The sequence below is a fragment of the Mauremys mutica genome, chromosome 2 (assembly GCF_020497125.1).
Source record: "Mauremys mutica isolate MM-2020 ecotype Southern chromosome 2, ASM2049712v1, whole genome shotgun sequence".
Lineage (NCBI taxonomy): Eukaryota > Metazoa > Chordata > Testudines > Geoemydidae > Mauremys > Mauremys mutica.
In genome coordinates this window covers 68,524,510-68,547,742 of record NC_059073.1, presented here as the reverse complement: position 1 = coordinate 68,547,742, position 23,233 = coordinate 68,524,510, and the positions used below count along the sequence as shown (strand labels likewise).

The 23,233-nt window shown below is 42.9% G+C and overlaps 1 long non-coding RNA gene across 1 annotated transcript; it reads left to right on the top strand.

Annotated features, from left to right (window-relative positions):
* The first annotated feature begins 271 nt into the window (after nucleotides 1-271).
* On the top strand, nucleotides 272-22,636 carry LOC123363588. Its single transcript, XR_006576823.1, has 4 exons — nucleotides 272-389; nucleotides 7,236-7,308; nucleotides 19,197-19,292; nucleotides 22,416-22,636. It is a non-coding gene; the product is annotated as an uncharacterized LOC123363588 (long non-coding RNA).
* Nucleotides 22,637-23,233: the final 597 nt, after the last annotated feature.

Below are 23,233 nucleotides of genomic sequence, written 5' to 3'. Positions count from 1 at the left end.
TGAAGGCAGCACAGAAGTGAGTGTGGCAATATTGCAACCTCCCTAAAATAACCTTGTGACTCCGGTACAGCTCTCTTTTGGGCCAGGACCTCTAATTTGAGAAACGCTGGTCTTCCCCCCAGGAAATCTGTATAGTGTAGAGTAAAAGCACCCAAAAGACCAGATTTCACGGTCTGTGACACGTTTTTCATGGCCGTGAAATTGGTAGGGCCCTAGCAATTATGGTGTCATAGAAACAAGTCACAATAGCAATAAAAACAGCTCAGGGCTGGTCCTGAATTGCTGTTACTGACTTGCTGAATCACTTTGGGTAAATCATCTTCTTTTTAAAAATGAGATTATTAATGTGTACATTCATTTGTAAAGCACCTTGAGGTGAAATTTGCTATGTAAGTATTATGTAGTTTTAATTTTGAAAGCTTATATAATTATAAATATATACATTTATATTTTATAATATAAAACCCATAATTTTATACTCTTACAGATATAAAATAAAAAATGCTTCGCTGCTCAGCTATTGCTAAAGAAACATTTATTCCATTTTCCTAATCTTTGTTCATTGAAAGTGATGTTGATTGATGGACATAGCGAGAATGACATGAAGTAGCACATTGTTTTCAATGTTTAAATCAAATTCTAGTTTCTGTTCCGCCTAGCAGGCATCATTCTGAAACTCAAAGGCTCCCATCAACCCTAGTAAAACCTGCAATTCTATTACAGAAAATTACACCTAATTCCACTAACAAAAATCTTAGGGTGCTTTAAACTATTTAGGGTTTTTTTTATTCTATTTGCAGCAATTGTTTTCAAGCTTTGTTGTCCTCTTCACTTCCAGTGTTTTCCCCAATGCCACCCTACAATGTTGCCCTTGGAAGTCGGCACAAAGCAACAGAAACACACTGAACATATTGATTACCAAGTAAAATGGTTACCCTAGCAACTAGAACCCTATGAAAGCTCTTAGAACTTCCTTCCCTTCTCATGTGACTTCTTTTCCCTCCCTCCCCTCAATGGTTTCAGAAATCACAGATGGCAGATACAAAAGTACCAAATGTATTGCTTTTGAGAAAAGCTGACTTGGGTCTAGATTATAGATTCCACTAGTAATCTGTCTACCCCCACTGCTGATTGGTAATGTGGCACTTTTCTAATTGGCAGTCAAATCGTGTAATGCTTTTAATCCATTCCCCATCCATCAGCTCTTTAAATCTGTATTCAAATATGATTTAAGGAAAAGAATAAAAAGGCCAAAACTGGACTCTGTCAACAATGCCAGTGCAAGTAAGATTAGCGGCTGGAAAGAGTTATTATTTATACCGGAACCCAAAAATGTTCTCTGTTCTTTACAAAACAAAGACAAGACATGGCCCCTGTTCTGCAGACTTCACACTCTAATTTTAGCCAGATGTGACAAGTGAGAGTAACAAACCAACTAGAAGAAAAAATGAGGACAAGGACAATAGCAATAAAATCATGCAGTTAATTTGGCTTGTTATATGCACAATCTGATTATTCTGATATATTTACAAGTACACCTCTACCCCGCTATAACATGTCCCGATATAACACGAATTCGGATATAATGCGGTAAAGCAGCACTCCGAGGGGGCGGGGCTGCACACTCTGGCTGATCAAAGCAAGTTCAATATAACACGGTTTCACCTATAAAGCAGTAAGATGTTTTGGCTCCCGAGGACAGCATTATATTGGGATAGAGGTGTATGTGTTTGTGTGTGCTTTAAAATGTATATTAAGGTCATTTATAATCAATTAAAGAAAGCTTCTTCCTCCATCTCCTATTTTGATTTAACCCTAAAATAAACAGAGTGCTGCTTATTTAACATTCAAATTAAATCTAGTAAACAGACTCAGCTTTCTCTCGGCCATTTTGATGTTTCAGAAGGAATTCCCTCCACAAGCATTAGGCAGATACTTGCTGGACCGTTCATTTGTAAGCAGGTGCTGTAATTAAACTATGAGAAAGAGGGGGGGAGATATGATAGTGATTACATTAGGGTTTCTTTTAATAGAACAAGAGAGTCTAAGCTGGGAGTTCAGAAAACAGGGCAGCATTGTTCTAGCTTTGACACATTTTTTTTCTTCTGGCAAATTGTGGTGGTGGTTTTTCTCCCCGCTGCACTGGCTTTCCCCAATTCCAAATAAAAACTGTTTTGAAAAGCTGTAATTACAGAGGTTACTAATAATGTGACTCAACACAGCTGGTCCTGGAACATTTCCAGAACATAATCACCTGTCGTGTGCACTAATTTCTACCATGATTACAGACCATTATTTCCAATGGGGTCCAATAGCTCGATTGTTAAAAATGTCATCCATTAATGGAGCACGTTTAAACTTGTCTGAGCTCTAGCTTGCAATGCGTCCTATGTCCGTTTGAGTTAAGTGGATATGGTATTGCTTTGAATGATAGCTTTTTATTTGTCCCAGGCCAGCATTGTCAATAGGAGACTGAAGAAAATGTGATTAAGCTACATGGAACCACAAATTCGCCAGCCCTGAGCAGAAATGACACAAGCAAAACTTTCCAGTAAACATTATCTTAAAAAGAACTGAATAGGCTGCAGAGCATAAAGATATTCAGAATAGTTAATTTTTACAAGTGGAGTACTATTATTTCTGTGCTACAAAAGGCAGCATTATACCTCCCTTTCTCTAAAGAGATGTTTGCCTTGTATTTTCCTTTGTGTTCTCAGGATTGTTTGTCAGTTGTGAGGACAAGTGTATTTGTTTGTCAGTTGTGAGGACTTTCTAAAAAGATCTGCTAATACTTTCTAATATGCAGTTTTATTTCATTGTTTTTTTTTCACTTGAGGAATGCAAACCCCATCTAATGTGGCATCATTGCTTGGCTCATGAACAAGTTGAAATCAAAATCATTGTAAATGTCCCCTAAACAGCTGCCTTTCCCTGAGAAATACCAAGATGATAAGAAAGGGCTGTTAAAATTTGACACTTACCTCCTATACTTCTTAATAACTCCAGCAAATTGGCAGAGCAGCCCTCTTAAGTATTTTTGACCACCAGCTACAGTCCACCCTGATCACACCACCATGCCCAGAACCAACTTGAGGATTTTAATGCAAATTATCCGGTGAGTCTTTGATAGATGCCCCAAAACTAACTGACAGTCTGTGGCAGAGTCCAGCTGCTTGTGTTGAGGTTTCTGCCTACTTGCTAAGGACAATACCATGAGGGTGCAAGAAGTGCTAGTCCTCAGCCAAGGAAGAGCTTTGTGCTTCTCTGGTAAACTTTGACCGATGGCAATTTAGGACAGATGCTCAGTCCCTCCCAGGCCTTTGGGTATCACTATAAACACTGTGAGTTTGCACTTGTGGAGATTCTGAAGGATGAGGTGGTTGCTGGGTTTGGTTTGCCTCTCTGAAGACTGGGTATGGATTTTGGCCCTTCTATCCCATAGCTGTTCCAAGAGCTAGGAATGTATTTTCCACATCCCCCAGGATCTCTGTATAAGGCTGATATCTTCACACACAAAGCCCACCCCCTAGTATCATAGAATCATAGAATATCAGGGTTGGAAGCGACCTCAGGAGGTCAACTAGTCCAACCCTCTGCAAAAGCAGGACCAATCCCCAACTAAATCATCCCTTAAAAACCTCTAAGGAAGGAGATTTCACCACCTCCCTAGGTAACCCATTCCAGTGCTTCACCACCCTCCGAGTGAAAAAGTTTTTCCTAATATCCAACCTACACCTCCCCCACTGCAACTTGAGACCATTATTCCTTGTTCTGTCATCAGGTACCACTGAGAACAGTCTAGATTCATCCTCCTTGGAACCCCCTTTCAGGTAGTTGAAAGCAGCTATCAAATCCCCCCTCATTCTTCTCTTCTGTAGACTAAACAATCCCAGTTCCCTCAGCCTCTCCTCATAAGTCATGTGCTCCAGCCCCCTAATCATTTTTGTTGCCCTCTGCTGGACTCTTTCCAATTTTTCCACATCCTTCTTGTAGTGTGGGGACCAAAACTGGACACAGTACTCCAGATGAGGCCTCGCCAATGTTGAATAGAGGGGAATGATCATGTCCCTCGGTCTGCTGGCAATGCCCGTACTTATACAGCCCAAAATGCTGTTAGCCTTCTTGGCAACAAGGGCACACTGTTCACTCATATCCAGCTTCTTGTCCACTGTAACTCCTAGGCCTTTTCTGCAGAACCGCTGCCTAGCCATTCAGTCCCTAGTCTGTAGCAGTGCACGGGATTCTTCCATCCTAAGTGCAGGACTGCACTTGTTCTTGTTGAACCTCATCAGATTTCTTTTGGCCCAATCCTCTAATTTGTCTAGGTCCCTCTGTATCCTATCCCTACCCTCCAGCGTATCTATCACTCCTCCCAGTTTAGTGTCATCTGCAAACTTGCTGAGGGTGCAGTCCATGTCATCCTCCAGATCATTAATGAAGATATTAAAGAAAACCGGCCCCAGGACCGACCCTTGGGGCACTCCTCTTGATACCGGCTGCCAACTAAACATGGAGCCATTGATCACTACCCATTGAGCCTGACAATCTAGCCAGCTTTCTATCCACCTTGTAGTCCATTCATCCAACGCATACTTCAACTTGCCGGCAAGAATACTATGGGAGAGCGTATCAAAAGCTTTGCTAAAGTCAAGGAATAACATGCCCACTGCTTTTCCCTCATCCACAGAGCCAATTATCTCATCATAGAAGGCAATTAGGTTAGTCAGGCATGACTTGCCCTTGGTGAATCCATGCTGACTATTCCTGATCATTTTCCTCTCCTCTAAGTGCTTCAGAATTGATTCCTTGAGGACCTGCTCCATAATTTTTCCAGGGACTGAGGTGAGGCTGACTGGTCTGTAGTTCCCCGGATCCTCCTCCTTCCTTTTTTAAAGATGGGCACTACATTAGCCTTTTTCTAGTAGTCTGGGACCACCCCCAGTCACCATGAGTTTTCAAAGATAATGGCCAATGGCTCTGCAATCACATCCGCCAACTCTTTTAGCACCCTCGGATGCAGCACATCTGGCCCCATGGACTTGTGCTTGTCCAGCTTTTCTAAATAGTCCCAAACTACTACTTTCTCCACAGAGGGCTGATCACCTCCCCCGATGCTGTGCTGCCCCGTGCAGCAGTCTGGGAGCTGACCTTGTTTGTGAAGACAGAGTCAAAAAAAGCATTAAGTACATTAGCTTTTTCCACACCCTTTGTCACTAGGTTACCTCCCTCATTTAGTAAGGGGCCCACACTTTCCTTGACTTTCTTCTTGTTGCTACCTGAAGAAACCCTTCTTGTTACTCTTAACATCTCTTTCCAGCTGCAACTCCAAGTGTGATTTGACCTTCCTGATTTAATCACTCCTGCATGCCTGAGCAATATTTTTATACTCCTCCCTGGTCATTTGTCCAATCTTCCACTTCTTGTAAGCATCTTTGTTGTGTTTAAGATCAGCAAGGATTTCACTGTTAAGCCACGCTGGTCGCCTGCCATATTTACTATTCTTTCTACACATCAGGATGGTTTGTTCCTGCAACCTCAATAAGGATTCTTTAAAATACAGCCAGCTCTCCTGGACTCCTTTCCCCCTCATGCTATTCGCCCAGGGGATCCTGCCCATCAGTTCCCTGAGGGAGTCAAAGTCTGCTTTTCTGAAGACCAGAGTCTGTATTCTGCTGCTCTCCTTTCTTCTTTAGGTCAGAATCCTGAACTCGACCCTCTCATGGTCACTGCCTCCCAGGTTCCCATCTACTTTTGCTTCCCCTACTAATTCTTCCCTGTTTGTGAGCAGCAGGTCAAGAAGAGCTCTGCCCCTAGTTGGTTCCTCCAGCACTTGCACCAGGAAATTGTCCCCTACACTTTCCAAAAACTTTCTGGGTTGTCTGTGCACCGCTTTATTGCTCTCCCAGCATATATCAGGGTGATTGAAGTCTCCCATGAGAACCAAGGCCTGTGATCTAGTAACTTCTGTTAGTTGCCAGAAGAAAGCCTTGTCCACCTCAGCCCCCTGGTCTGGTGGTCCGTAGCAGACTCCTACCACATCACCATCACCCTTGTTGCTCTCACTTCTAAACTTAATCCAGAGACTCTCAGGTTTTTCTGCAGTTTCACACCGGAGCTCTGAGCAGTCATATTGCTCTCTTACATACAGTGCAAGTCCCCCACCTTTTCTGCCCTGCCTGTTCTTCCTGAACAGTGTAAGAGGCAGTGAAACAAGTGCATTGGCTAAGCAATGTTGTGGGTAGTGTTTTTCTTTCAGCCAACTCTTCATAATGTATCAAAATCTCCTTTTTAAGTAGTTCCTGTCCCTGCCAGTAGCATGATTCCCTGAAGTGGTATGCTGACATTGCCTCCCCCAAACACTGGGGGTCCTGCTATTGAGGTGGGAGTGGAAACTCATGGGAGCTAATGCTGACATAGCTAGTGTTCATTCATGCTGGCCTTTGCTTATGCCTTGAGTGGAGGACAATTTGCTAGAGGAGCAGCTTTCCCCCAGCCAGGGAGGGGCCCCTGTGAGAGTGGAGGAAGATGAGATGATTTCTTAGACTTCCTTCTAGAAAGGAAGCAGTGTTTTGAGCAGTGTTGGTGGTGGTTTGAATATGTTCATCTCCTCTGTGGGGATGAGCTGTCCTTTATTTATTAAGAATATTAAGGGGGTGCCTCTGGGAGGAATAATTATTGCACAACCAAGTCTTTCAAGTCCACAGATGTGAGAAAGTCACTGGGCATGAACGTCAGCAACTTTGAACGATTGCCACTTTGACCACTCGATAGTTCTTTTAAGAGGGGGCGTGAGACAGCTGTTAGTGCTGATGGCCACAACTCATTGTAGATGTTTACATGAGAGGTGGGGCCAGAAAAGTGTGTAAAGGAAAAGGGAGAAAGCTGTCTAATTTGATAAATAAAATCAGATACTGTAATGGAATAGTCAACAGATGTGTCATGTTAGCCGTAGTGTATCAAACAGCCTTAGCAAACAGGGTTTATCTCTCCAAAGTTATTTAATAAAATATACTGACACCTGTTCTCACACAAGTAATAAAAAAAAACAGCGCATTGGGTGCATCCATGAAGCCCTTTTATCCGTTGAGGCTATATGTTGTCTTAATATGTCCTGGTGTTTCATAGAAAACATTTCCTGGAACAACTATAGGGAAAAGTGCAACAGACTGTTATCAGTATTGTTCTTTTTAAAGGGTGGGGAAACCTGAAATATTTCTTTGTTTTCTCCTTATTAGTCTCTCAACATTCACTGGATGGTTCACAGGGATCCCTTCCCCCCACTTACAGGTGATCAAAGAAAACAGAAAGGTACTAATGAGCTCCATTTGTCTGTTATATTAATTAGTCCTTCAGGAAGCTCCTAGCTGTTATAATCTATGCCCCTTTAGAAGCCCCATTCTCAAACATATTGGGTATGGAAGAATTTTTCATTCAGTTTCACCACTGTAAGAGGCAGTGAAACAAGCGCATTGTCTAAGCCAAGGGTCTCCAAACTTGATGGGACGAGGGCCATATTAGATTTTTGAAGGGGCTCTGCAGGCCAAAGCGACTGTGAAAGAAATTAAATATATACAAATATATGCAAAATCGTTAAAAAACAACACAACTCTACTGTGTCAGTGTTGCATTAAATTCTAAATCAGGTATAAAAGTTAATCGATGCAGGTACTGTAAAATCACACAAAATATTTCTCAATACATTAAAAATCATTTCACATTTTTTTATTTCTAAAAACTCACATTTGTATCATACAAATACTGTTTGGTTCTATTAGTGCTGTAGTTAAAATTTAACCCTTATGAAATTGTTAATTTCCATCTTCTTTACTCCATTTATTGGAGATGTAATTAAGCATCTGGCTTGTATTTTTACTCCAAGGCAGGGGTCCGTGCCTGCTTGGCTTCAGCAGCAACTCTCCCCTAAGATGGCTCCCCTTTTGGGGGGGGCACTGGCTCCCGGGGGCACTCATCCCTCTGTACAGCTCAGCTGAGCTACTCTCCCCCCCCCCGGAGAAGCTGCCGGCTGCCCCTCCCCCTGCTTGCTCGGTGTGCCTACTCAGCTGCAGCCTGCCTCCTTGCTTCTCCCTGTACCTGCTCGGCTGCAGCAACGACTCTCCCCTACGTTGGCTCCCCTTTTGGGGGGACACTGGCTCCCAGAGGCACTCACCCCTCTGCACAGCTCAGCTGTGCTGCCGCCCCTCCCCCGCCTGCTCGACGTGCCTACTCAGCCGTTCGCTTCTCCCCTGTTGGTTGGAGGGCCAGACAAATGGAAGCCCTGGGCCAGATCCGGCCCGCAGGCCGTAGTTTGGAGACCCCTGGTCTAAGCACTGTTATGGGTGGTGTTTTTCTTTCAGCCAATTCTTCATAATGTACCAAAATCTCCTTTTTAGGCCTGGGTATCTGTACCAATGAGAGAATAAACTTATGTGTAGTAGAGTGGGTCAAGATTACTAAATGGACTTAAAGCTCAGACTCAGACAGAATTGATGTGAAATGCAGACATTGAATTCAGAGAGCCTGGTTTTCTGTTGCTCTGAACCTTGTGTAGTTATTTACATTAACACGAAATGGATGCAAAATAGGACTGGTAGCATTTTATGCCCACTTTGCACTGGCATGAAGCACAGAGCAATGGAGGGTCAGGCAGGCCCTACATTTTAAAATATCATTCAGGCTTTGACACCGAGATTAGTACTTTGGCATAACAAAACAAGCTAAGGATGAACTGTCAGCTTCAACTTTACATTTCTTAGCTTGATTTGGTTTCCATGTGTTTTTCCCCAGAGGAAAGAGGTGAAAGTCCTCCATGTGATTCCTTCACCCGCTCCCTTGAGGCCCTGCATCACAGAAACCTTTCTCTTTGAATGAAGAAATGGGTCTCCCTTTGAAATAATTTCAATCCGTTTCAGTTTCTCACACACCAGCAAGATGTCACAGCAGGGGGAGGCGAGTCACCCACTTTCCTCAGGGGCAAAATACACTTCCTCCCCCGCACTCTCCTTCCCCAGTGCCTCAGGCAAGAAAAGACTCCACCTGAGACCTGTAGGCAAGGGTCTCACCTGACAATATGATGCACTAACCACAAGAGGGCAGCTACCCTTTCCTATGCTTTTTCATTATGATCTTGCATGGAACGCATAATTTTAAGCAACTGTTTCTTCCCCGTGATCATGATCCCTCCACTCAGTTAACAGATTATTGACTGTGGAATATAACTGCTGCTTCAGAATAAGTACAGTTTGTCATATCAGCAAAGCTAGCATGTGTGCACTTAAGCCCCAAATCATTAGTCTTGGCCCTTGAGACTAAAGGGCGAGACCATTAATCTTTATGAATGTGCTAAGGATAAAGTAAATATTTTTCTTTTCCTGTGAGTTTAGACTTGTGATTTCTTTATTCCAGACTCTGGGAATGCATCTGGTCAATCACAATGAATTTATACCAATGTTTTGGTTTAGTTTAGGAACATTCTTTAAGACGAAGTAATCCAAGGCCCTTACACAATGAAGGCACTCGTGAGTTAATTTATGCATTTGAGTAGTCTTCTTGAGTTTACAGTCTGTGCCCCAGTTGCCAGAAGAACTAAAAATTAGTGATGGCTCTTTGGCTTTTGTTTTGGGGACCTAGACATACACATTGTCAGGTTTATTCAGGGTTCAACAGAATCCAGATGCGCACATGTCCAGTGGCTAAAAATGGTATCTGAGTTAGAGGAAGCTGGCGTCTTTCTGCTACTAGAATCTAGCAGATACATAAAAAACTCCTGAAAACTAGACTTGGAGAGAGGCAATGGAGTCGTGGATATTATCAGAACTGAGGCTGAAAGCCTGGCCTCATGGAAGTCAATGGCAATGCTCCCATTGACCTCCATGCTGCCAGGATTTTGCCCAACTATTTTTGTAAAGAGAGTTTCCCTTGCTGAAAGAACCCTTTATTTACCAAAGCCTCTCTGGGAAAGCTAATTTATAATCTGTTCCGGATGTCTGGATGGATGTGTGTACATTCATGTGTCTGTCACAAAAAATTCTCTACCAGCCTATCATCTAGTCTGCTCTCCAGCATAGACTGGAAACTGGCAGAACTGCTAATTACCGTTCACTAAAGAAAAATCTGCTATTTTGATTAATGCCTGTTTTCAAAAGTGTTACTATTGTTTTAGCTGCAATGCAAAAAAGAGTTTGCTCAGGACAACTGTGCTGGGTCTCTGGCTTTTCTTTGCCATTCTACAAACAATGGTGCATTCTGGCTATTAATTCGGAGAATGAAGACTTTCAAAGTTACAGTTAGCACATGCAATTGGGCACAGACATACATGTGCATCTAATTTATGAATGCAAACTAACTGATGAGAGAGCACAAAGCATGTGTGCACACATGGCTAGTTAGTGGTAAGTGTCTAAATGGATATAGGTGCACAAATATCTGATTTGTGCATGCAAATGTTTATACTTTTTTAGTTATTTTCCTAAAGAAAGGTTGATTCTCATTTGTTGGTAATTATTAAAACATGTTTTGCAACTAAATACAGGCTTTGCATAAATTTGGTAACCAAGAGAATGCCCTATATCAATACATATTCATATAAGCAATTATATATCTTACTTTTATCCAGATTCTTAATTTTTACATTTTTTTATTATTGTAGAAAATAATATATTTATTTATTAGATTTTTTTTACTTGTGATTTGTGTCAAGCTATATTTGGATGGAAAATCAAATTCAATTAAAAATGAGCAGTTTTTATTTTTATTAAATGAAACTGTCTTAAAAGTGCTAGAAACATTTAAAAAATGGTTTTCAAAACATGTTTTGGATTTAAAACTAAATGATTTACTACATAAAGGAAGGATTATCTGTAGTTAGTGAATTGAATTGATTGTTTCTGGTCATTATGACCTTGAAGTTATTAGAACTAGTAGATCTCATTCTTTCACACCCAGTTTTTATTCATAGACTGGAAGAGGAATACAAGCTTTCCTGCTTTTTCAACTCCCAACTGCTTTCTTAACTTCAAATGAGCTAGTTACTGAACTCAACTAGTTGTATAAGTTGATACGAAGAAAACATTCTCTTTACACTTGCATAAGAGGCTACTGATGTCAAAAGCTTGTTTAGCAGTTCAATACACTCTGGTTCTGTGTGCTTAGCCAGTGACTTCCACCAGTTCAGTGATTTCACTTTCTTTACAATTTGGCAAACATGTGCTCTTAATATTGTTATTTTTATTTAATTTAAATGCTTTTAACTGATTATAAGATTAGGCTTTAATGTAAGTTGTCAATTTAAAAATTATTTTAAATAGGTTTATTTTAAAACAAACAAAGCTATTCAATTTAAATTTTAAAAAATCCAATATTTTAAATTATGTTTTTTTAAAAATCACCAATTTTTCTCCACCCTGTTAAACATACATCAGCAAGTGCCTAACTGTGAACAAGGAGCCAGATGTGCTTTGTGAAGCTATGATGGGAACCCTTAAGTTATCTTCCCATTTTAAGGCCTGGTATAGACTACCAAGTCAGGTTGACATAAGTTGCCTTGAGTCAACCTAGTTGTGCATGTGTTTACACTTAAATTTGTCTCTCACTGATGTAAGTGCCTCGTTACAGTGATGCAGTATCACTACCTCCCCAAGGGGCATTAGCCATGGTTGATGTACTAAAGTCAACACAGCATGAGTGTAGACCAGGGGTAGGCAACCCTGAAGACAGCACGCAAGGTGATTTTCAGTGGCATTCACACTGCCCAGGTCCTGGCCACCGGTCCGGAGGGCTCTGCATTTTAATTTAATTTTAAATTAAGCTTCTTAAATATTTTAAAAACCTTATTTACTTTACATACAACAATAGTTTAGTTATATATTATAGACTTATAGAAAGAGACCTTCTAAAAATATTAAAATGTGTTATTGGCATGCAAAACCTTAAATTAGAGTAAATAAATGAAGACTCGGCACACCACTTCTGAAAGGTTGCTGACCACAATGCCTGACACTGACTGCTCTGGTCACAGTGATGAACTCAGGGGTCATGGAGACCAGAAGGACTCCCTCTGCTTAAAAGCCCTGCAAATTTTTGAAATGCCTTTTCCTGATCATCCAGTTTGGCAAGTACACCTAGCAGCTCTCTGTTGTTGTGCTACAACCCATGTGACCATGCCAGCTACAGACACCAGACACACTCTAGCTTGGAATAGACAGGAGATATTAGCTCTCCTGGGCCTCTGGGGAGAAGAGACTGCAAGCACAGCTACGGACCAGCCATAGAAATGTCGACACCTACAAGCGGATTGCATGGGGGATGCAGGAGAAAAGGTATAACAGGGACCAGCAGCAGTTCCATGTGAAAGAAAAGGAAGTGCATCAAGCATATCAGAAGGCCAGGAGGCCAATAGTCTACCTGGCATCAAGCCACAGACCTGCTGCTTTTATAAGTATGCATGCCATACATGGCAGAGACCCCCTCCCCTCACAAACCTGCCCACCAACCCCTGGCATGAACAGAAAGGATGAGGAGGAGGAGAATGGGGGACATGTGACTGGGGAATCCAGCTATGCTACGAGCCAGGACCTGTTTGAGACTCCACTGCAGTCCAGTCACTACCAGCAGTCAAGCATGGGCGAGCCTGATACAGGGGAAGGAACCTCAGGTAAGTGTGTAAATGATATACTGATGGTGCCCCCAATTTAACAGGACACAGCTATTGACTTTTCATTAATTTACTCATACTAGAAGAAGTAGCGATACAAGAGACAGAGGAAGCATTGCTATCTGCTTTTCGTTCCCCTGCAGAGGTAAGCGAAATGCGGGGGCATGGGGGCATGCAAAGCAGTTTGTTTAGATACACAGGGATGTCCCTTGAATCCTCCTGAGATATCTCAATGCAAATTTCATGGAGGTACTCTGTAGTCCTCTCCTGAAAGTTTCTAGGGATGGGAGCCTTATTTCTTCCTCCTCGGTAGGACAGTTTTCCATGCCAGTCAGCGATAACTTCAGCAGGCACCATTGCAGTAAACAGGCTAGCATTATATGGGCTTGGGCAGCTCCAGGACAGCAGCAGCAGCTGTGCTCTCTCTGCCTCTGTTACCCTCAGGAGTGCTTGAAAAAACAGCAACCTGTTAAAACAATGAGGAGTCTTTGTGGCACCTTAGAGACTAACAAATTTATTTGGGCATATGCTTTCGTGGCTATAACCCACTTCATCAGATGCATGGAGTGGAAAATACAGGAGCAGGTATAAATACATGAACAGATGTGAGTTGCCTTACCAAGTGTGAGGTCAGTCTAACGAGACAATTCAATTAACAGCAGGATACCAAGGGAGGAAAAATAACTTTTGAAGTGGTAATGAGAGTGGCCCATTTCAGACAGTTGACAAGAAGGTGTTTGTAACAGTAGGGGAAAATTAGTATTGGGGAAATTAGGTTTAGGTTTTGTAATGACCCAACCACTCCCAGTCTTTATTTAGGGCTAATAATATAACTGATGCCACAAGGACTCCTCGTTGTTTTTGCTGATACAGACTAACATGGCTATCACACTGCAACCTGTTAAAGAATTTGTATATCATGTATTAGCCACAAACATGTGCAGGATCAGTTTATAGTGATTGATCTGCAAATTAGAAACTTGAGGATTTGTATTCTGAGTAGATGCTCCCCAAGGAAAAATTTGTGCTTAAAACTGATGAAAAGTCATTAATAGAGTGAAAGCACAAACAACTTCCACATTTACACGAAGTATGTTCAGTAAGCAAGATATTCCTGCTCAGATTTTTAAAAACTGTCATTGACTGCATGTATAGAAAGGTCCTGGTATACATTATATATTATATGATATCATATATAATAATTTAAAAACCCTACAAGTTTAAACTAGAGAGAGACCCAAACAAATATCCTGGATGTTAAAATTCCCAAACTCCGAGCAAGTTTCTGTCCAGATCTGGACTTTCAGATTTGTGTCCAAATCTAGTTAAAAACTTCCAACCTGCATAAATAACCACCAGTTTAAATGAAAACAGAGTTTGACATTTGCAATAAAGATCTAATCCAAATCACATTGACGTCTATGGAAAAGCTTCCACTGTCTTGAAAGGGAGTTGGATCAGACTCTAATATAAAAGAAAAAAAAGTTACAATAAAATATCAGGAGCTAAACTATCTTGTCTATTTCATTTGACCTCAATTTAAAATAAAGATATCCCCCAAAGTGCAGAAGCATAGTTTCCAGGTGTTACATGGGATCAAAACTGAAAATACGCTTCCTTTATTTTTACACAAATAGAATTGTTCAGCTTTAGACCACTTGTGTTTATCTCAGACATTCATGTGGTACAGATAGTGGTTATGTACTGATTGTTAAGCCATGTTTAACTTTCCAAAAGATTAATTTTTGCTTTGAAAAGATCTTTAAAATGTGTTTGAATTAATGTATTCATCAGCTGTGATTTTAGTGACATTTTCATATCAAGGCCTGATTTTCTTAACAGCCTGCATATCATTCAATAGGAGCACAGAAGTATACCAGACTACAGAAATAATCTCTTCACTTAAAATGAAAGCACAACTGAATGAAGGGATAAAGTGAAGTGACAGAGCATCCCATCCAATTTACCTACTTTGAGTTCTGCCGCATGCTAAATGGTGGTTTTTCCCTTAATCTTTGAACTGAAAAAGCAAGGCTATTTACTGCCAGCCACAGAACTTCAAATATGCTTTAATCAACTCCAGTGTTCATCCCCATACGCAGACTCTGCTTGAGTAGGTAACTTTGAATGCCAAAAAAGGTCTGGTTTGTAATTCTTGCGGGCCAGACCTGATTTATTCTATCACTTTGGGTGCAGCAAGTCTCCTCAGATGTCTCCATACTGCACTGCTCCCGCCAATTCTGGGGGAGCCAGGAGCCAACACAGCCCCCAGTGTGTTAAACCAGTCTTAGGGCCCCTCTAATTTATGTTGACTGGTAATCATAGAATCGTAGAAATGTAGGGCTGGAAGGGACTTTGAGAGGAAGGATTAAGTACTTAGGCCTCCCTTACTGTATGTCTACACTGCATTGTAAATCCGTATCTGTGAGACCCGGGCTTGTGGCATATGCTATATGAGCATCCACACAGCATTGCAAGCCTGGGCTCACAACTTCTGGACCTAAGTCTCACTGCTGCACTGCTAAGTCGCACACACCCATACTGCACTTTGCAGACCTTCTGACTGGGGTCTGCAGCTTGAGCTGCTTCCACAATGAAAAATGACAGGGCTTAGACCTGAGTCTCAGTGGGACTCAAGGTCTGATCCCCTCTCCCACAACAGGGTACATCTACACTGCAATACAAGACCCACAGTCATGACTGGCCCAGGTCGGCCGACTGGCTGCAGGGCTAAAAACTTCAGTGTAGATGTTCAGGCTCAGGCTAGAGCCTGTGTTCTGAAACCCCAGGAACGGGGTATGTCTCAGAGCCTGAGCTACAGCCCAAGCCTGAATATCTACACTGTAATTTTTAGTCCTGTGAGCCTGAGTCAATTGACCCAGGCTCTGAGACTTGGTACCGTGGTTTTTTTATTGCAGTGTAGATGTACCCATAGGGTCTGGGACCTGGATCCTGAGTGCTTGCTGACCCGTGTCAGTCTGATTTGTGTGTGGATGGAAAGGGGGCATGGGCTCAAACCTGAGTCAGAGCCTGGTCTACATATGTAGTGTAAACGTAGAGGCTTTGTCGACACAGTACAAAACAAACCAGCCTGTTGCAGTGAGGCTCAGAGCCTGTGTCTACAGACCTTGGCTTGCACTATGACATTAAAACCAGGCATGTAGATGTTCGGGCTTGGGCTCTGAAACCCATCCTCCTCCCCAGGCTTCAGAGCCCAAGCTCCAGCCACACCCCTCATGTCTGCAGGGCTATTTTTAGCGCTGTAGCGCAAGCCCACGTCTGTAGACCTGGGCTTTGAGACTCTAAGGATTTGTTTTTTTTGCCATATAGACATATCCTGCAAGGCCGTCATGTGGACAAAGTTTGTCAGAGCACAAAGTGCTTTGGGCACATAAATCACACCCTCTGGTGTGTGGCAGGGAGGGATGCGGTTGAGAGGGGCAGCCTGGCATACAGCCAGCGTATGCCAGCTGTGAATTCCCCTAGGAGTGCTGCAAAAGGGACATTGTATGGACTGAGGTTATGACCTTTAGACTCTATTTTTTAATCACTATCCCAGGATAGCATACCACAGACCATATGCTTTCTTGTGGGACATTTTATACAGTAGATAGTCCTCCTGTAATTGTAACCTACCATGCCAGAATGAAGCTAGGGAAACTCTGAATGGGTTAGGCCTTTGGATGATATTTTATACTTATTTGCTGTTAGCCATGGAAACTACTATTCAATATTAAGCTTAATAAATCTATTGCACATATACAGGGATGGAGCTCAGCAGTCTGAGACTACTTGCCTATGTGCTGTTTGTTTTTAAGGAAGAAAAATATTGAGGTCTAGTCATAAGGTCTGAAGTACATGTTCAAATTAGAGGTGGCGCAGAGCTGTAGAGTTCAGATCTGGAAGTAAAATCAAATTTTCCTCAAGTCTGATATGTTCAGATTCAGTTTGTGGTTTGACCCTTTACTGAAAGAGGCCTAAGCCACAAAGTTCAACTCCAGACCAGGGTTTGGGGGATTTGGTCTCCTTTGAGATCATCTCAAATTCTAATGCTTCCCCAGGAAGGACTTCACTCCATTTGAAACAGCTCCCCAAACAGAGCCTTTCCTCCCACATAGAGCCATGTGATACATTCACATCGACCTGGAGGGAGGGCCGGCTCTACCTTTTCTGCCGCCCCAAGCAGCGAAGCAAAGGGGAAAAAAAAAAGCGGCCGCAGCGGTGCCGCCGAAGAAGAAAAAAAGAAAAAGTTGCCGCCGAAGTGTCGCCGAAGAAGGGGAAAAAGACAAAGCTGCCGCCAAACTGCCGCTGAAGAAGGGGGAAAAAAATTCGGAGTGCCGACCCAAGAACGGACAGAGTGCCGCTCCTTCAGATTTGCCGCCCCAAGGCACCTGCTTCCTTAGCTGGTGCCTAGAGCCGGCCCTGCCTGGAGACTCAACTCAGACTGAATGTTGGGTTCGAAGCTAAGTGAATTTGTGAACCTCAGCTCATGTTTGCAAAAGCTTGACAAATGCAGATAGAAAATATTTACACTTTGGAGTTGCTGGCAAACTTCCCTCCGCCCCCCAGTAATCTCCTCTTCCCCTCCTGCCTGAAATTCCTAAGGAGAAGTAGAAAGAGGCTGTGTGATAGCAAGAGGTGCAACTGAAGCTTGAGAGTTAAACCTTCATGAATTTAAACCTCCAAGCAAAGCAGCAGGGGGTGCTTCATTTCCATCTGTGAATCAAACTGCAGGATTTGCATGGCATTAATCCCCAAACTCTTTCCAAACATTCCATACACACCTACCCAGTACTGAAGCAGAGCAGAAATGGGGTAAGAGAATATATGGCAAAGAATATGCCAAATGCTTGAATCAAGAGCCAAAGCCATAACTCAACATACTGAAGCATAAATACAATTGTGTGTGTAACCAGGGCCAGCCTTATGAGTGGGTGAATGCCCAGGGCACCCGTGGGCAGGGTACACCATGGTTAAGAGGCAAAGAGCGGGGCTGGCCTGGGGTATGAGGCTGTGGAAAGGAGCTCAGGGCAATGGAGGGGAGGCAGTGGGTCCTGGGAGTGATGGATGGAGAGGCACCAGGAGCCAGGGGTGATCAGAGGATGGGGCCAGGGAAGGCTGTGGTGGTCAAGGGTACCAATATACAAGTTCACTCAGGGTGCCATTTTCCCTAAGGCCAGCCCTGTGTGTAACACTGAGCAGGGTGTGTGTGTGAGTGGGGATTGCTGATTAGCTGGGTTTAGTTTTTAAGCGTGAGAACATACATCTCCATGGCAGACAAGTTGTGGAGGTAGAAGGGCCTTGAGTTGGATCTCTTTTGCCATAAAAGAGATGGAGGTGTTAGCAGGGCCCCAGGACGGTCCCTTGGCTATCGAACACATTCCCCTACTTGGGGCCAATATAGCCCAAATGTTTTCACCTTCTATTTATCTTTTATAGATACCTTTGGGGAAAGGAGATATTGAGGGAGGGTGAGGTACTTCCCTTATTTCTCCTTTGCTGTACTGCTTTATAAGTTACTATCAGGTATTGTGGGTGATGATGCTTTTGCCTTTATGTCTGATTATGCACTGAGGGAAGGATTTACAGAGCACTTGGCAGTGGCCAACTCTGCTCCTATGGAAGTTTGTGTGTCTAGGTTGCTTATAGTTTAAAATAAAGATCATTTTATTGTCTCTTCTTAGAAATCCAAACAAATAAAAATCAAATCAGTATTAGTGCTCTGCTGAACTATGTGAACTTTCAGTGTCAATAATGTAACACTTTATCTGTGACATCAAGGACAGGCTGCTCTTCTTGGTGATAAGAATACATGGATTGGCCCTCAGGGAAAAGGAGAAAGATGAGCCAGTGACGTGAAGCCCATGCCCCTCTATTTGTTGCATGGTCAATTTCAGGGCCAGGGCAGTAGGGGCTGCCGGAGCTCTGGGCCCTCTAAATCGCTATCGGAGCCCCGCCACCACCTCTCCAGGGCTCTGGGGAAGATTTAAAGGGCCCGGGGGCAGTAGCTGCAGCTGGAGCCCCAGGCCCTTTAAATCGCCATTTGAGCCCCACTGCCGCTTCCCCGGGGCTCTGGCAGCAGAGCTCTGGTGGCAAATTTAAAGGTCCTGGGGCTCTGGCGGCTGCTGGGAACCCCAGGCCCTTTAAATTGCCGCCAAGGGAAGCCAATCTGCCCTGGTACAGTGCACCGGCTCTTGCCAGTACGCCCTAGCGGGGCGTACCAGCTTACTTTCACCTCTGTTCACAGCAAATGTGAGTTTGTCTGTTTAAATCTGAGACAAAGGAATTTATAACTTCTGTTTGCCTTGATCTTGGGAAAAGGGCACTTTAAAGGGGCAAGGGCACAGGATAATACCTACACCAATGTCTTTCTATTTTCCCTTCATTCTCTACTTGGGATGGTTTTGTGGCTGGGGGAGTTGGGTTCTATGTTTGTCTTGGTTCACTAATTATTCACTCACATTTCAAAATAAATACATAAAAAGGCATCTAATGGGGTACTTGGGGCAAGTCCTCTTGGCTTCACTGAGGCTTTGTATGGTTGCAGGGAGTCAGTTCTAGTGGATTGAATTCAGGATCAAGATCTCACACTGAATTTTTGGGTGCGAGGTTGTGGAGGAGCTAATGCTACATTCTGCTTCAGGTAAGTGCTTGCTGACCTATTTCCTCTGGAGGCCTTGATTCATTTTTGCTGCAGATCATAAGAAAAATTAACATAGTGGTTAATAACTAGTCCCCAGCTGGTATTTAAGAACACTAAAGAAAACCTAGAGAGCTTTTTTCCTTTGGAAAAAGGAGGTAGGTCAGATTGAGGTGGCATTGGTGGGAACCATGTGGGGAACTTGCAGAGTACCCATTGGCAATAACTAAGCATTTGGTTGACTTTCTGTTCTATGAGGAACTGAATCCACTCAAACATTTTAGAAAAGATAGAGCCGCAATCTAGAATTAAACAGTTTAGGTTTCCAAAAGTGTAAAAACATGACATAAGTGAGAGATGATATTTATGAAAACAGTGTCCTATTATTATAGCTCTCATGTACTTTATCAACAGAATGTTTATTTCTGCCTTATGCAATAGGACAGAGTAACATTTTCTCTAGGTAATTAAGCTGTTCTTTGGAGATATTTTAAAAATTGGTAATTCCTCTTTGCCTGGTTGTTATCACTCCAATGTCTTAAGTAATAGGAAGGGGTGAGAAAATTATTTTAAGATAGATGCATAATTGTGACTAAATCCACCTGCTGAGAGTGCTAATTAAGTGAACTGGCTGGTACCTTTCCCAAGAAACTAACCTTGTCATCACCTTCACAGCTGCACCAGCTGGTTGGCTCAGTCCCAGCATTTTCACATCTGTCCAGATGGTATGAAGGTGGTACAGATAACCACATAACATGTGGAAATTATTTATGAGAACTTCCGTGAAATGAATTTCATAAAACATTCCTAAGATGCCTTTAAGGGTTTTATTAAAACCGTCTGCATGGTAAACTTGCAAAGTATAAACAAAATAGCAGCCACATTTGGCCTTCTAAGAATTCTAAGCTCATGTTTTCTTCTGCATCATCCTCCCCATCTCTTGCTGTCTGATGAACTGCTTTATCTGTCGTAAATATTGAAGCATTGGTTTCTATGTTCTAATGGTTGAACTCTCGTGCCTCTATAAGAAATCATGACATGCCAGAATTTTTCAAGCATTGCTCCTTAGCAGCTTTACAGACTCTACCTGCTTAATGACTGTGGTCTGGGAATTTAATAGCAAATCTTCTAACCATCTGAGCTTAAATAATGGCAATACCAATATCTAGAGTATGTAATGTATAGCACCTTTGAGTTCAAAACACTTTATAAACATAATGGTTTCAAATTGATTTTTGCTTTATTTGTGGATTTTTGCTTTATTTATTTATCCCACAAATAAAGCAAAAATCATTTTGCAACCACTATGTCCAGTTCTAAATTTCTGTATGTAGCAAAATGAAATGGCAGTTCCTACCTGCAGTAGCCATGTAGGAACACAAATATGAATGTAATGAACAAGCAAGGCCAAACTCTCTCATGCTAAAATCAACAGGCACTCAAATAAACAGAGCTATAGTGTGTATCTATCTAAAAAACATACATCATCCACTATTGAACTGTATCTGCCATTCCAGCAATACTACACAGGTCAAGAAGTGAAGATAAAACGGAAGCTGTAAGGAGGAAGTAGAGAGAGACTGAATATAATTAGCCAAACTGAACACTAGCTTAAAAAGTCCTTTAGAATACTAAGGGCCAGGTGTTCAAAGGAATCCCAACCTGGTCTTCATTTGTGTGCAACTTCAGCTTTGCATGCACAGTTACTGGCTTGTGCATCTATTTGTGCCTTTTCATTTATCTACACAAATGAAAAAGTACAGTCAAAACACACTGAGGCCCAGTTTGTATCACAATAGGCCTTGTGTTAATCTTTTCATTTGTATGCACAAGGCATAGTGTGAAGAAATGTGCTTGTGTAATTTGTGGTCACAACTTTGTTTGTGGTCACATAAAAGCCACAATTTTAAAGATCATTGTGGACTCAGGAACTCAGTTTTAGATTTCATCTTAAAGCCAGCACCATCAACAGCACAGTATCTCAACACCATGTGGGGACACTTGTTCAGTACACTAGTACCTACCAAAATCAGCAATGTGATTTCTTGTAGACACCTAGGCTTTCCTCGGAGATGTATAATCAGGGGTGAAAGTAACTTAAAGGACTTACCGGTACTCCGGAGTCCTTAGGAGGGGGTGGGGCCTCAACCGGAAGAGGCTTGGCCTTTAAATTCTCAGTGCTTTAAATCAGGATTTAAAGGGCCCGGGGCGGCTGGGGCTGTGATAGCAGCAGCTGGGAGCCCCAAGGGCTTTAAATCACCATCGGAGGGGGCCCCGGCCTCTGGTGGAGCTTTAAAGGGCCCAGGGCTCTGCTGCAGTAGTGGCAGCTGGGAACCCCTGGCCCTTTAAATCACCGTCAGAGCCCTGCTGCTGCTACCCCAGGGCTCCAGCAGTGAGGCTCGGGTGGCGATTTTTAAAGGGCCCCAGAGGGTAGCAGCAGTGGGAGCCCTGAGCCCTTTAAATCACCACCCGAGCCGCGCTGCAGAAGCCCGGGGGTAGCAGCAGCAGCCGGGGACTTGGGCGGTGATTTAAAGAGCCTGGGGCTCCAGCTGCTGCTACCACCCTGGTCCCTTTAAATCATCCCCGGAGCCCTGGGGTAGCGGCAGCGGTGCTCCAGTGGCAAGTTAAAGGGCCTAGGGCGGTAGTGGTGGCTGAGCCCCTGGCCCTTTAAATTGCCGCCAGAGCCCCACCGCCGCTACCCCAAGGTTCCAGCAGGCTCTGGGGATGATTTAAAGGGCCCAGGTAGTAGCAGATACCAGATCCCTGGACCCTTTAAATCATCCCCGGAGCCCTGCTGCCGGAGCCCTGGGGAGGCAGCGGCAGGTCTCCAGTGGCTATTTTAAGGGCTGGGGCTATAGCAGCTGCCACAGCCCTGGATCCTTTAAATAGCCGCCGGAGCCCTGCTGCTGCTACCCCAGGGCTCCGGGGACAATTTATAGGGCCCGGGGCAGTAGCTGCTGCTGGGAGCCCCAGGCCCTTTAAATTGCTGCCAGAGGAAGCTGATCTGCCCCGGTACAGCGCACCGGCTCTTGCCAATACACCGTACTGGGGCGTACCGGCTTACTTTCACCTCTGTGTATAATCCACATACCTACTCAGCCTGATCTTGTTTTTTTTCTTTTCTAGTGATTTTGTGAGATCTCATATCCTGAGGAGGCCTGCTGCAGGCAGCACTGTAACGCCAGTTAATGTAATAAGATTTGCTGATGCTTGTGTACTATCCATTCCCACTGAGGCAATTGAAATCATGATGAAAGCCCCAGTAATTGCTAATAAGAATGTTTTAATTTAAATGACATATAATATTAAGCACTTTAGTATGTCTCACTGGAAACATAATAGTTGTGTCCCTCCCCTTTATCTTCTGATTTCTGTCTTTCCTAGTGTGTATCCCAAAGCTTTGCATTAAAGTGAAACTATTTGTTCCTCTTGTGAAAGTGAGCCTTCTGATGCACATCTGATAAAGCCATCAAAATCCCTGTTATTATGTGCTATGATAGCCTGGAGGAATATTTTATTAGAGTATTTTCCTAGTCACACTGACAAGCTAAGAGATATTATCTGCCTTGGGAGGCTAACTGGAGGACTTGAGGGATAAAAACGGTCTATTGTTATTACGTACATAATCTTGTGATTGAAAATATCACTAGGGATTTGGGAAGCTCCATGGATATATGAAGTGAGGCAGCAGTAAATGCAAATTACTTTGGTTTACCGATACTAATATAATAACTGTATCTAGCTAAACCTAAACTTCAAAATAAAGCAGGGTATATTCTAAACACAGTGTGATTACATTCTCACTTACAATGGACATTCCTTTGTTTACACTTCAGAAAAGAAGTTAAGTCTCAATAATAAGGTGTCTGTTTAGACCATAATACAGAAAGTTCTGTACTGATGGGCTGTGGAAAGATCACAAACTTTCCTTTCCATCTTGAGCT